The sequence below is a fragment of the Saimiri boliviensis genome, chromosome 11, assembly GCF_048565385.1.
Source record: "Saimiri boliviensis isolate mSaiBol1 chromosome 11, mSaiBol1.pri, whole genome shotgun sequence".
In the NCBI taxonomy this organism is placed as follows: Eukaryota; Metazoa; Chordata; class Mammalia; order Primates; family Cebidae; genus Saimiri; species Saimiri boliviensis.
Genome location: NC_133459.1, coordinates 103094166 through 103107218, shown reverse-complemented (window position 1 = coordinate 103107218; position 13053 = coordinate 103094166). Strand labels below are relative to the sequence as shown.

The following is a 13053-nucleotide window of genomic DNA, read 5'->3' as shown; positions in this document are numbered from 1 at the left end:
TGGTTCTATTCTCCCCAGCTCTTTCAGGTACTCTAATCAGTCATAGGTTCAGTCTTCTTTCATAGTCCCATGGTTCTCATAGATTTTGTTTACTCTTTTTCATTCTTTTTTTTCTCTAGTTTTGTCTGCCTGCCTTATTTCAGCAAGACAGTCTTCAGGGTTGGATATCCTCTCTTCCACTTGGTTGCTTTGGCTACTGATACTTGTGTTTGTATCATGAAGCCCCCGTGCCGTGTTTCTCAGCTTCATCAGGTCATTAATGTTCCTTTCTAAACTGGTTATTCTAGTTAATACTTCCCGTAATCTTTCGTTAATGGTTCTTAGCTTCTTGCATTGGGTTAGAACATAATCCTTTAGCTCAGTGAAATTCATTATTACCCACTTTCAGAAACCTGCCTGTCAGTTCACCGATCTCAGCTTCAGCCCTATTCTCTGCCCTTACTGGAGAAGTGCTATGATCATTTGGAAGAGAGGAGGCCTTCTAGCTTTAGAAATTTTCAGTGTTTTTGCATTGGTTTTTCCTCATCCTCACGGTTTTGTCTACCTGTGATCTCTGAGGCTGTTGACCTCTGGATGGGGTTTTTGTGGAGTCTTTTTTGTTGATGTTGTTGCTTTCTGTTTGTTGTTTTTCTTCTAACAGTAAGGCCTCTCTTCTGCAGGTCTGCTGCGGTTTGCTGGGGATCGACTCCAGACCCTGTTCACCCGGGTATCAACAGTGGAGGCTACAGAACAGCAAAGATTGCTACCTGCTCCGTTCTCCAGAAGATTCTTCCCAGAGTGGCACCCACCTGATGTCAGCCAGAACTCTCCTGCATGAGACCCATGATGGGAGGTCTCACCCAGTCAGGAATCTCGGGATCTGGAACCTACTTAGGCAGGCAGTCTGACTGTCCCTTAGTAGAGCTGGTGCTCTGTACTTGGGGGAAAGCCCTGATAGCCCTCATTGGGATGAGCTGGTCTCTTCAGAGCCCACAAGCAAGAAAGATTAAGTTAGCTGAACCTGAGACCATGGCCGTCTCTCCCCTCAGGTGCCCTGTCTTAGGGAGATGAGAGTTCTGTCTGTAAGGCCCTGATTGGAGCCCCTGGAATTCCTGCAAGGATGCCCCGCCCAGTGAGGAGGGGTGGCTTTGGGTACCACTGAAGAAGCAGTCTCGCTATCATCTGCAACAGCCACTTTGCTGCGCTGTGCGGAATTCCACCCAGTCCAAACTTCCTAGTCTCCTTAGACTGTCAAGGGAAAACTTCCAACTAAAGCCTCACTAATGGCGGTCACCCCTCCCCCTGGGAACTCAGTTGTCTCAGACAGACTCCAGACTGCTGTGCTGGCAGCGGGGATTTCAAGCCAGGAGGTCTTAGCTTTCAGGGCTCCGTGGGAGTGGGACCTTCTGAGTGAGACTGCTTGGCTCCCTGGCTACAGTTCCCTTTCCACAGGAGTGGACGTTTTCCGGCCTTCCTGGAGTTCCAGGTGCTGCTGGAATAAGTAAAAACTGCAGCTCAGCGCCTGCTCAAACAGCTGCAGACAGGTGCGGCTGCCGTTGGTCTGCCCAATTTATGTTTGAGACCTAGGACCCTGCTGGTGTAGGCTCACGAGGGGATCTCCTGATCTGAGGATTGTAAAAATCCGTGGGAAAAGCTTAGTATCCTTGGTGGGTAGCACTGTCCCTTCCCACTTCCCTTGGCTGGGCAGGGAAGTCCCCTGGCCTCTGCAGCTCCTGGGTGAAGCAATACCCTGCTTCTTCTTGCTCTCTGTGGGTCATGCCAACCATCTAGTCAGTCCCAGTGAGATGAATTGGGTACCTCAGCTGGAAATGCAGACATCACCCACCTTCCTCATTCTTCTTGCTGGCAGCCACAGACCAGAGCTGTATCTAGTCAGCCATCTTGACCCCTCCCCACCGAGGTAAGTTTAATAAGTCTTCTAAATTTGTCCTTGCTATAGTGAGCAATGATAATCTGTCTTTGTTGTTGTTGTTGTTCTTTTTTATTATTATCATACCTTAAGTTCTGGGGTACATGTGCAGAACGTCCAGGTTTGTTACATAGGTATGCTGAGACCAGCTGGGTCGTAGAGACCCCAACCCAGGTGAAAATTAAGAAACAGAAACAAAGATAGAGTGCAAAAGTGGGATCAAAGTGGACCATCAGGGGTCCGACAGCATTTCCCAGCTGACAGCCCAGAGCAAACTCTGACCCACGTATTTATTCTTTGTGAACAAGTGATTATTTTTATGGCTCAGCGTTTCTTCATAGAATAAAGATAGACTAAACAGGCAGTTAGTGCCTGCTCACTACTTAAATAGGAATAATCTAGAAAGCACTCTTTTTCGAATCAGCAATGGGGACAAGGTCGAATATCTTGTGTGTTGGAAACCGGTTTAACTAGTGCATGACTAGTATGTATTGGTTACTTATTCTAGCAGTTTTTTTCCTGGGAATGGCTCAGTGTTCCTTGCTGTCGCCTCTCAGCAAACAACATATACTCCATCACACACACACCAAGACCTTCTTCCAACATAGGTACACACATGCCATGGTGGTTTGCTGCATCCATCAACCGGTCATCTACATTAGGTATTTCTCCTAATGCCATTCCTCCCCTATCCTCCCACCCCCTGCTATCCCTCCCCTAGCTCCCCTAGCCCCCACCTCCCAACACGCCCCAATGTGTGATATTCTTCTCCCTTTGCCCATGTGTTCTCATTGTTCAACACCCACTTATGAGTCAGACCATGTGGTGTTTGAATGCTTTCCAGACTTCAAGAGTCTCACTCACATTAAAAATAAAATTATATATCAGCCATATTACTAGGATTTTAGAATTTTTTTTGTTTTATCCTCTAATAATAGATCAAATAACTAAGGTAGAAAGGAGTAAAGCAACTTCTATGCACGTAGTGAGGATGTTGGGGGATCTGGAACTAAAATTCTGTTTTGGGATTCCCAAGAGATTGGTGATTATGATTTCTGTACTCTTAGAAACAAAATAAAATAACGTTCTGCTTCATTCCTCTGCTTACTCTATTCAATTCTCTAAACTGCAAAATCTCTGCTTATCAAGATAACTTGGATTTCCAATTTGAATAAATTGAGTAAAGCACTGTGCTGGTTACCCTGAGTAACTAGTGATACAGAGCAATGTAAATTCTACAAAAACACCTACAACAGCTTATCAGAAGGAAGCATGCTGAGTAGTGCAGTAACCTGCTAGGAGGCATTTAAGTAGATTCCCAGGATCTGTTATTAAAAGGGATATCATTAACAGTTTGCTGAGACTCAGGACAGAGGGGACTGTGATGATGACCTGGCATATCAGGGAGATTTGCTCCAAGGCTCAGGAAAGGAAACCTAGTGACTTCTCACAAGGCTCACCCTGAGGCCTCCTGGAAAGTTTCTCTCACAGTAACCTGTTATCACACCGAGTATATTTAGGTCCCTATGTAGGTTTGGACACATGGTTGTGCATGTATGAATGGGATCAAGTTCATGTGACTGGTTTCTTTATCTGAAGAAAAGCAAAATGATCTTGAGGCGAAAGGACAAGAAACAATTGTTCCCAGGTAACTGAGAAAAATCAGGGGCTATCAATTCAGGGGTGATATCTGTAGAACTCATATCCACAGAAAATCATAAATTCCTGAATATACCTAATTCATCCTTTCGGCCAATCAGAAATGATCCTTTTTAACCATATTTTACATTTTCATTGTGATACTTGTATTGTTTGCCATTTCTTATTACCTTCTCAAGTTCAGTACATAAAACCAGGTGATGTTGTGAACAACTAGTCAGTCACAGAAGTTTCCTTAAAGCAGCTATCTTCTTTTTATGGTTTCCACCAGCTTAAGATGCATATCTGCTTTCTGCTGGCTTTGCATTAGCACAATACTGAGCATTTCAAAGCAAGGAAATTAGGTAGAAAAAAATATTATTATACATGCACAATATTGAGGGAAAGAAGACTTGATGACATGAGATTTTGGGAATATTATAATGCCACAAAAGCTATGTTTATTTGGCTACTTCATATAAAATTTAATGCAATTTAAAAGAAATGAATGAAGCCACTGTTATGGGAAATAATGTTCAGTAAGTCATGACTGTACCATACAAAGACACTCAGCCTCCTTCCTCAGCAAATCGTAATCTGGCCACTTCACTGAAGACCCAAGGCTTTTCTCTCTCATGACTCTCTTTCTGTCTCTCACCCACATCAGAAATAACCTACCCCATGGCAACCACACTGTGACCCACCAAGAGAGAATATTTAACTCTTTAATGGCTTGACCCATTTGTTTCTGCGATCACTCCCTCATGCCTCACATGAAATCCAGATAGGGCTCTGAAACTCCTTGGATCAATCTTTAGTTATTCCTACCCAAGAGACTCAGCAGGGGACCACTGAGGGTAGACAAGCATGAAGTCCCCCAGGAGTCACTGGATGGATGTTGCCTAACTCCTTGCATCCTTCCTGACCTGACTCACTCCTACCACCTTATTGGAGCTCTTTGTACTCTCTTGAAGGAAAGCAATTCAGCTTGGCTCTTGTAGACAGTGAATACTCCATTGTGAACACAATAGAACTCCTGTTGGTGTCCCAGGTAGACTCCATAAGCCTTGTCCCTCGTACCCCTGGCTGGACTGAAACATGTCATTGGTGTGGGCATGACTCACAGACACAGGACGATTTGCATCGGAATTGAAAATCACGTTGGAAGCACAGACATGGGGTGGGTCGGTGAGCTTTGCTCTCTTCCTCATCTCAGACCATACCTGTGTCACCTTGGGCCCACTGTCACGACACAGACAAAATCACACCAACCTATGCACTGCATTCCCAACAGGTGTCTGTCAGACCTCTTAATCTGAATAACATTTGTCTTGACAGCAGCTATGGTGTTCCTTACAAGTTTCTTTCCCCAACCGTGTCCCTCGAATTTCTATGTCTGCCCAAGGCCAGTAGCATTTTTGTCTACCTTTCTGTTAAAGATATTACCCAGGTTTCAATTAATCTAGCCTCATTCTGTGTCATAGATATTGGCCTTTTTAGCTGAGCGGTCCCTTAGCTTTCCTTATGTTTTCAGAAACAAGACTGGGCCTTGTCACTCCAAGATGCCACAAACAGCCAATGGCTCTTTGTAGCACCATAGATTCATTTTGATTCAAGGGTCTATAGATTCTCTCTTTCATTGTCTAAAATCCTTGCAACCATGAACAATGTTGGTAGTTGATGACAGAAGGCTGAATATTGCAATTGTCTTCTAGAAAGAAGTTGGGGTAATTGCTTTGAATTGGTGTGAAAATTTTGCATAACTTTGCACAAAATCAGGACAGATGATGTTGGGATAATAATCTACCAGAAGAGGGAGATTTTATTCTTAGGCTCAGGGAAGAAAACCAAGGCATCTCTATGATGATAGGACCTCAGGCCTCCTGTAATCTTTCTCTCACGGTGTCCTGTTCTCCCACCGAGAAAACTGATGTTCCTAGGTTAGGATTGCACAGTGGATTGTTTATGTGTGTAGGGGAACCTGCTTAATGTGTCTGTGCCTGTCTGAATTTATTTACAGATATTAAAAAGGATCAAGAGGAAGTAGAAGACCAAGACCCACCATGCCCCAGGTAACTCTGAGGAATCATGGACAGTTAATTAATTCAGTGCTGATACCTGGGGACTCAGATGCAGCAAAAATCAGAGTGTGCTGAATATACCTGTTCCATCTGTTCAGCCAGCCATGAAATAGCCATATTCATAATGTTGACTCTTTTCATTGTGCACCTATATTTGTATTTGTTCCTTATTAATTCTGTTCAGTTGTACTAATCTGTATTCAGTTGACTCTATTGAACTGGTCAGTTATGTACATTTTCTGCAGCCCCCTTTTCTGTCCTTTCTGCTTAAAGTGAAGCTAAGGCACACATTTGATGTCTGCCTCTTTGGCGTTACCATATTCGCAACTATTTGATAGCAGGAAAGTAAAAAAATATAATCTACCTTTTTTTTTTTTTCTTAGACAAGGCCTGGTTCTATCAACCAGATTGGAGTGCAGAGGCACAATCTTGGCTAAAAATAATAATAATAATAATAATGCATGTCATGCTCATAATGTTGAGAACTAGAGATGTTAAGGATATAGGAATTCTCTCAGTGAAGTCTTCAGAGCCTATATTCACTTGGCCATTGATGGTAATTTCAACAAGATGTAAGCAAAAGTGCTGAATGCACTGTGTCCTGGCAGTTTCTCACAGGGATCACTCCATCTCTTTCCTGCCCAGCTCATGGTCTGCCCAGTTCACTGAGCACCTGCTGCTATGTCTTCTGCTCAAGACAGGGAAGGATGATTGTATCTCTCTGAGGGGACTGTACTTGGCTACCCCCAACCCTTGTCCCTGAAAAATTGTCTTCCATGAAACTGGACCCTGATGCCAAAAAGGTTGGGGACTGCAGATCTACTTCCTCTGAGATGTCTTCCCTCCGCTGATGCAGTCCAGCATCCCTTCCTTTACATATGGCCAGGCTTGCATCCTCTGCAAAGTTCCAGTGGTTTTTTTTCCATGTGTGCGTTGGTAGTTTCAATCACAGGTTAGTCTCATTGCTATATTCTCACGAAAACCATTGACAACTAGTGTCTCTGATAAGTGCTGGCCTAACTGACGAGCAAAACAGAGTGATTTCTGTTCCCATGATGTCCAGAAAATCCGTTCTCTGAGCAAGTGCCCCTTGTGATAGCAGCTTCACAGGATGCGTAGAGAAAAATTCCAATTTTCACTTCTTCTTGCTTTATTTTTTTAACTTCTGTTTTAGGAGTTTCATGTGTATTGTTGGGAGTTTAATCAATCAACTTATTTTCTAGTAAGATGAGGTAACTCTGTCATGTCCCCCAGTATATCTGATTATGTGGTAATTAATTAGCCACAATGCCAGGTACGGTGGCTCATGCCTATAATTCCAGCACTTTGAGAGGCAGTTGGATTGCTTGAGCTCAGGAGCTTGACACCAGAGTGAGCAACATGGTAAAACCCTGTCTCTACAAAAAATTAGCAGGGCATGATGACACACACCTGTAGTCCCAGCTACGTGGGAGGCTGAGGTGGAAGAATCACCTGAGCCTGGGAAGTTGAGGCTGCAGTGGGCTGTGATTTCACCACTGCACTCCAGCCTGAGCAACAAAGCAAGACCCTGTCTCAAAAAAAAAAAAAAGAAAGAAAGAGAGAAAAAAGAAAAACTAGCTACAAAAATGTTGGCCTTTAGCTTATTTTGTTCAGTAAGTGTAGTTTCTGTTTAGACCATTGCCTTTCCCATTTTCCATTTCTTCATGAGTTTCAAAGAAGGAAATTCTTTTCTAGAATCACAGCAATTCATTAATCAGAAATAAAATACACATTGATCTTGCATCTGCTGTCTGCCCTCCTTCTTGCCAAAGAAGCTCTGTCCTGCTATAACCCATTCAGTGCTCAAAGGACACTCTCAAGTGGGCAGTGGCCCCGGTGAGAGCTGAAGACGCTGAGGCTTGGAAAGTTTCCTTCACTTGCCCAGGATGCCCTGACTAGTCCTGGTTGGAACATAAGTCCCATGTCTGCCTGACTCCATGGCCCAGTCACTGTCATTTCTCTGTGGAAGGACCTGTCAGGGACTGAACCAAGATGGGCACTCACTCTTTTTTTATTGTTGAAGTTATTTTGGAATAATTTTAAGTTGAAACAGAGAAGTTGCTGTTCTGATATAAAGAACTCTGGTAGCCACTGTCACAGATTTCTCAAGAAGGATGACGTCTGTGTTCTTTGTCTGTGAGCAGAATCGGTAGTTCCTCCAGTCCCTCCAGGGGGACCTACAGCTCCCACAGGCTCTCCCTGGAAAAGCACTCAGGGGATGAAAGGTCCCCTGGCTAGTCCCTAGCCAGCCACTGTCTTCAGAGTTTCGACTCTCATTTTGGAAATCTTGAGCCCCTGTAAAGCTGTGGAGCTCCGTCTCAGGAACACCCAAGCCAGGACGGGCTCCCATGAGAAGGAAGGGGAATGCACAGACATGTGCCTCAGAAGTCAGATGCCTGTGATATGGGTCAGCCCTACCAAGACACCAGGAATGTGGGCCAGGAGCAGCCACATTCATCCACGCAGATGGGCTGAGATGAATGAATGCACCCTTTGAATTACACAAGGAAGCATTCTGTGTGTGGCTTCATGACAATAATGTGTGAATAGTGTGTCCAGGGGTCTGACAATAATGTATGAATAGTGTGCACAGTGCATAGCCCTGACCCCAGCAGCTGTGGCAAAGGCGATCTGACCCACCCATCCTATCCCTACAGAGAGACTCGGTAGAATCAGGGAAAATACAACCTAAATTATCACTTGCTCTCATCGATGGCTTTCTCCTACCTGCCCAAAGAACAATACTACAGTACTTCATAAGTCTGAAAAACTGTTGTCCCTTCACTCCTGCAATTGCAAAGAACAAAGTATAAGTTTAATAAGAATCAGCAGTTTAGAAAAGAGGGATAAAGTGACATAAATTAAGTGATAATTAAAAACATTCCCATAGCTTGACTTTAAATAGCAAGTGCAGAGAATCAGATAGGGAGAGTTGTGTTTCCCCAGTCTTCATCAGCCAGATTTGTCATTTCAGGATGTTTTTCTCTTTTGCCCAATATGAACTATCTTAAAATATTAGAGTGCCGTAAGTGGCTTATGGTTAATGATTAGTGAAGTGTGCCCTGAGCAATTAGGGAGGCCACACCAGGCCGAGAGAAGGACTCCTGGACAAAGACCAAGAAGCTGGATGGTACCTGAGGCAGGGCAGGGCCATGGAGAGGCCAGCATGGCTCCAGGGGAGAATCCGTATGAGCGCTTGGTGGGAGGTGATGCTGCATAGAATCATGGGGCAGAAGTTACAAGGAGCACAGAGGCAGGGTGAGTGGGACAGTCACGTAGTAGAAGGTGGAGAGAAAGTATTCAGATGCAGAGTATAAACATGGTAAGAACTGGACTTTGGGGCGATAAAACTGCTAAAACAATTGCTAGAGTGGAGATGGCACAATCAGAGAAAGCAGAGAGGGAGGGTGTTTGAAGCCAGGCATCAGTGATGAGAGTCTGATACAGTGTGCTCTCAGAAAGATGAAAGAGAACTAACACGTGGAGGCATTTTTAAGAAAACTTAGAGAAAGCTTGTAGAGAATGAGGATGTGGAGAGGGGGTTAAACCATTATAGGCAATGGGAAATTCAAAACATCCCAGAACCCTGAAGTTTGTCACTCTTTGTATTTTGTCTGTATAATCCCAGCCCCCCTTTTCCTGGTTCTTTCTCAAAGCCTCGCAGCTCAAACTCTTGCCCTGCTCTTATGCCCCTGTGTGTGGAGAACAGCTCCTCCTCTCCTATGCTCTGAGAGCTGTCTAGAACTTTCCCTCTGGACCACAAGAAAGTGACGAATAATAACAGAATGATCACCATGACCTTGTTAGACAATCCAAAGTCCTGTAGGCTGAGAAGGGGTTTTTCACTTCAGGGACACCCCAGTCTGAGCAGCTGCCCTGTCAGCGTCCCCAGGCACAGACAGGAATAGTGACACCACCTGCATTGACATGATGTCTGTCTGTGTGGCCCAGGTCACTGGGTGGCTTTACTGAGAGGCAGGGACATCAGGGATGGGTACCCGTTCTGGGTGTGCTTAACAAAGGGAAAACTGAGATTATTTCTACTGAAGCCTCTTCTCCTTTTAGCTTCCACACAGGCGGCCTGTGCCCAAAGGAATTGGAGTGGAGACTTGAGCCACCACCTGTCAGAGATGCAGGCTTCACAGGCACAGCTGCAGCAAGAACCCTAGTGCCCTACTGTCTGCGATTACAGCTGGATCAAGGGTTCAACTGTGGGAATGGCTTAGTCAGGAGGAGCCATTCCTCCACCACCTGCAGCTTCAAGGCCAAGGCTGACTCTGAGAACCAGTGGGCCTTCCAAGGTAAGGAAGGAAAGGGGAATTGGAAGCTTTATAATCCAGCTGTTGGTGGTAGCAGTGCTATGGGTGAAGGAGAGAATGGGGCCTCTCCATGCTCCCTCAGGGTCAAGTTGAAATCCACGATTCTCCAGCCCGATGAGGTGAGCAAGAGTCTGGGGTTTAGGATGTAATTTTCTCTGAGCTCCTGGGTTTGCCACTTTCTGCTTTTTCACTTTGGCCAAGGTTTTTGTCTTTTTGATATTTAAATCTGTTCCCTCATCAGAGATACCTGAAAAGTAATATCTACCTGTCATCATTGTTGAGAATATTAATTATTATAGTTTTCAAAGGGCCTGATTCAATAAGAATTGCCCAATAGACCTATGAATAGGTGTTATCTAATCCTTTTATTTTTCTGACAATTTACACTTAGAAAGTGACTTCACAGTGGTGTTTCCTCTGAGGTAGAGCAATTGTGAAGATCTCTGCTTTCTAGAGACCCCGCTTCCTTTCCTTTCTCACAAAGGCTCTTCTGCCAGTTTTCTTCCTCTCCTTTCCCATCCCTCATGAAGCCAATTGTCCCCTACCGGGCACTTTCAATAACAAACTATAAGGTACATTCAGTAACAGTGTAAATCCTGGACCCACAGCCAGTCTCCTGAGATGTCCAGCTGCTGCTGCTGCTTTTTTCTGCTCTTTTTGAAATAAAAGGGCAACTTCCACAAGGAAAATGTTCGCATCAGTCTCTTTTATGAAATCCATTTAGTTCATCATCTCCCACTCATGTCCACAGCCATGTCCTCAGTTTCCATCTCGCAGGGATCCACTTCGGCTCAGATTTCCTTAAAACCCTGGGTCGTGTTCATTCTCACTCTCTGTTCCACTCAATATCTCCTCTTGGAGCGCCTGGGGCTACCTGGTGCTCATCTGTCAAGCAATGCCCTCAGCTGAGGAATGAGGGAACCCTTGTTTTCAGGAGGAGGGAGGGTCACATGAGGTAATGAGCACTATCTGGGTCCCTGGAGAGGACACATGGAAGGTGCTCAGTAGTTGTTGGGGGATGCACAGTCCCTGACACATGCCGTGATAACTTATTTAAACTGATTTCTTCCCACTGGAATCTCCTTTGCTTCTCTATGGATTCTCACACCCCAGCCAAGACCTTCACCCCAGTGGCTCAGACACACTCTCTCTTACTCATGTTCCCTGGAGTCCAGAGCCTGAACCAAGCTCCAGGTAAGAGGACAGAGTGAATACTTTTGACTCATTCATATTTTCCTTCACCTGGTGATTTCTACTGCTGTCTAAAGATCATTTGTTTCTCCCACACCTTTTCTTTCTCATTCTTCTCATTTTCTAATGTTTTTTCCAATTTCAGTGTACCCAAAATAGTGATTATAATGTTACATTCAATATCACCCAAATCTCTGTATAATTTTTTACTAGATTAATATGTACAAATATAGGCATTGTTGTTATTTGCGATATATATTATGTATATTTGGTGTGTTGCTACATAGGGTGTATATATATCAATAGATCATATAATGATGCAACTTTTGTAAATTCTCCAGGTTTAGTCTTCCCTGGTTCTTTTCTCATCAGCTGCTGTAACCTCTGCCTGGTCTCACCTCTGTGTCCCATGGGCTGCCACCCTGCCAGGCCCTTTCATCCCCATCTCCTGTTTGAATTCAGCTGTGATTTAACTTTCATTTTTTTAATCTCTTCCCTCCCCAAAGCACAGACTACATACAGGGGGGTTTCCTTGCTTTTGCCTTATCTACCTGGAAGCTATTTGTGTTTCTTGAATATTTTTGTGAATCCAGAGTGCCTTTGCCTCCTGGCAAACTTGTCCTTACTGAGTAATGTAAGAAAGATCAACAAAAAAGAAAATATTAAAGTCGCTCTATTGGCTTCCCCTCACACTTTGGACCTTCTTGTCCAAGGCCACATTCCTGATTTGCCATCCTTTGGGTGAAAGAGAAAGTCACAGTGAGATCATGGATGCCAGTGGATGCCATTGGCCATCATTTTATTTTCAGAGCTGGTTTTAGAGCCCTCTGTGGGGATGAAGAACCCTCCGCAGCTGGAAGGTGATTCAATTGAAGGCTCAGCAGACAACACAGAAGAGCATCAAGTCATTGGCCACATTCATGCCTCAAGTGTCCTGAAACCAAAGATTATTCAAGGAAAACTTTCATTGTACAGTTAGTGGATTCCCTGACCTTCACGCTTAGGGTGCAGAGGTAATCACATCTATGACTCTTAGCTGCACTCACTTCTTATTTCTGTCTATGGTGACAGCTGTTTCTCCCAATGCTTCTTCTCTTCCATTTGTTCTCTCCAGCAGCTGCTGTAACTTCTATCTGGTCTTATCTCTGTGTCCCATGGACTCCTACCTTGCAAGGCCCTTTCTGTCCCCATCTCCTCTTTGCTCTCTGAACTCTGCTCTATTTCTTCTTCTGCCATCTTGAGAGTCGCTCTCATGGCCACAGGAAAGCTGGGGCTCCTTGTCCTCATCTAAGCGCATAGTTTAAGCTGCTGAACACAGGGTTCTTTACCCAGAATTTCACACTTTCTTGGGAAATTTACCTTTCCTCCCAGCATCCCCAACTCCATTGCCTCTTTCTGCAGGGAGCATTGCTTTAGTACATCATTTACACATAGGTTTTCCTCTTGAGTTGGCGTTTAAGCATCGCAACTAAGTTAACTTAATCTTCGCTTGTTCCTTTAAATGAGAAGTGTTAAAACTGAGCAAAAGAGCCCCACTTAGAATACTAAATCAGAACCTGGGTCACAGATGGGAGTTCCCTACTGGCCTGGAGTCAGGTTTGTCTTTAGCCCCAGATATGCAGACTCGTCCAATGTAGATGGAGTTGACAGGGACTTAGCGTTCTCACCTCATGGACTCGTTTGAGTTAACATTAACTGGAGGACATTTATGACATTCTAAAGGAACAACACTCCAAATGTACATGCAGAGAGCAGGACTTCAAAACCGTATGCATCGTGAGGTACATCATTCTAATCTCTCTCCTGTTTATTCTCATTTCCACTTCTACAAGTCCAGTTAAGTCTAAAATGCAACTCAGGTGAATCTTGAGGCCAGCGTTTATGAGAGCATTTT

The 13053-nt window shown here is 44.4% G+C and overlaps 1 pseudogene; it reads left to right on the top strand.

Moving 5' to 3' along the window:
• Window positions 1–13053, top strand: part of LOC141580328 (putative protein FAM10A5) — a 32460-nt pseudogene that overhangs the window by 7528 nt on the left and 11879 nt on the right.